This window comes from Lepisosteus oculatus, unplaced genomic scaffold (genome assembly GCF_040954835.1).
Source record: "Lepisosteus oculatus isolate fLepOcu1 unplaced genomic scaffold, fLepOcu1.hap2 HAP2_SCAFFOLD_50, whole genome shotgun sequence".
Classification (NCBI taxonomy): Eukaryota; Metazoa; Chordata; class Actinopteri; order Semionotiformes; family Lepisosteidae; genus Lepisosteus; species Lepisosteus oculatus.
The window spans coordinates 851841-854260 of record NW_027168042.1 but is presented as its reverse complement, the minus strand read 5'-3'; positions in this window follow the sequence as shown (position 1 = coordinate 854260).

Below are 2420 nucleotides of genomic sequence, written 5' to 3'. Positions count from 1 at the left end.
CTGTGTGATGCAGTGGTGGCCTGGTACGGTGAGGTGCGCTGGCAGCTGTGTGATGCATTGGTTGCCTGGCACAGTGTGGTGTGCTGACAGCTGTGTGGTATGACGCAGTGGTGGCTTTGCATGGTGAGGTGCGCTGGCAGGTGTGTGACGCTGTGGTGCCTGGTACGGTGAGGTATGCTGGCAGCTGTGTGACGCAGTGGTGGCCTGGCACAGTGTGGTGTGCTGGCAACTGTGTGGTATGACGCTGTGGTGGCTTTGCACGGTGAGGTGCGTTGGCAGTTGTGTAGTGTGACGCAGTGGTGGGCTGGCATGGTGAGCTGCGCTGGAAACTGTATGACACAATGGTGGCCGGGCATGGTGAGCTGCACTGCCAGCTGTGTGGTGTGACGCATTGGTGGTCTGGCACGGTGAGGTGCGCTGGCAGCTTTGTGATGGAGTGGTTGCCTGGCACAGTGAGGTGCACTGGCAGCTGTGTGGTGTGAAGCAGAGGTGGCCTGGCACGGTGAGGAGCGCTTGCAGCTCTCTGACGCAGTGGTGGCCTGGCACAGTGAGGTGCGCTGGCAGCTGTGTGATTCAGTGTTGGCTGGGCACACTGAGGTGCGCTGCCAGCTGTGTAGTGTGTCGCAGTGGTGGGCTGGCATGGTGAGGTGCACTGGGAACTGTATAACGCAGTGGTGGTCTGGTACGGTGATGTGTGCTGGCAGCTGTGGGACGCAGTGGTGGCCTGGCACGGTGAGGTGCTCTGGCGGGTGTGTGATGCAGTTGTGGCCGGGTACGGTGAGGTGCACTGGCAGCTGTGTGATATGTTATGCAGTGGTGGCCTGGCACTGTGAGGTGCGCTGGCAGTTGTGTAGTGTGACGCATTGGTGGCCTGGCACGGTAAGGTGCGCTGGCAGTTGTGTAGTGTGACGCAGTGGTGGGCTGGCAAGGTGAGGTGAGCTGGCAGTTGTGTAGTGCGATGCAGTGGTGGCCTGACAGAGTGAGGTGCGCTTGCAGCTGTGTGATGCATTGGTGGCTGGGCACAGTGAGGTGCGCTGGCAATTGTGTGTGTGACGCAGTGGTGGCCTTTCATGGTGAGGTGCATTGGCAGTTGTGTAGTGTGACAAAGTGGTGGCCTGATACGGTGAGGTGCACTTGCAGCTGTGTGGTTTGACGCAGTGTGGGCTGGCATGGTGAGGTGCGCTGGCAGCTGTGTGGTGTGACCCAGTGGTGGCCTGGTATGGTGAGGTGCACTCGTAGATGTGTGATATGTGATGCAGTGGTGGCCTGGCACTGCGTGGTGCACTGGCAGTTGTGTGATGGATTGGTGGCTTGGCACAGTGAGGTGCACTGGCAATTGTGTGGTGTGACGCAGTGGTGGCCTGGCACGGTGAGATGCGCTGGCAGCTGTGTGATTCAGTGGTAGAACGATCACAGTGAGGTGCACTGGCAACTGTGTGGTGTGAGATAGTGCTGGCCTGGCACGTTGAGGAGCGCTGGCAGCTGTGTGACGCAGTGGTTGTCTGGCACGGTGAGGTGCGATGGCAGCTGTGTGACGCAGTGGTGGCCTAGCTCGGTGAGGTGCGCTGGGAACTGTGTGGTGTGACTCAGTGGTGGCCCGGCACGGCGAGGTGCGCTGGTATCTGTGTGACGCACTGGTGGCCTGGCACAGTGTGGTGCGCTGGCAGGTGTGTGGTATGACGTAGTGGTGGCCTGGCACAGTGAGATGCACTGGGAGTTGTGTGACGCAGTGGTGGCCTGGCACAGTGAGGTGAGCTGGCAGCTGTGGTATGACATAGTGGTGGCCTGGCATGCTGAGGTGCACTGGCAGCTGTGTGATGCAGTGTTGGTCTAGTACAGTGAGGTGCGCTGGTAGCTGTGTGACGCAGCTGTGGCTGGGCACGGTGAGGTGCGCTGGGAGTTGTGTGACGCAGTGGTGGCCTGGTACGGTGAGGTGTGCTGGTATCTATGTGATGCAGTGGTGGCCTGGCATGGTGAGGTGCGCTGGCAGCTGTGTGACGCAGTGGTGGCTTGGCACGGTGAGGTGCGCTGGCAGCTGTGTGACGCAGTGGTGGCCTGGCACAGTGAGGTGAGCTGGCAGGTGTGTGGTATGACGCAGTGGTGGCCTGGCACTTTGAGGTGCGCTGGGAGTTGTGTGACGCAGTGGTGGCCTGACACGGTTAGGTGCGCTGGGAGCTGTGTGACGCAGTGGTGGCCCAGCACGGTGAGGTGCGCTGGCAGCTGTGTGGTGTGACGCAGTGGTGGCCCGGCACGGTGAGGTGCGCTGGCAGCTGTGTGGTGTGACGCAGCTGTGGCCGGGCACGGTGAGGAGCGCTGGCAGCTGTGTGACGCAGTGGTGGCTTGGCACGGTGAGGTGCGCTGGCAGCTGTGTGGTTTGACGCAGTGGTGGGCTGGCACGGTGAGGTGCGCTGGCAGCTGTG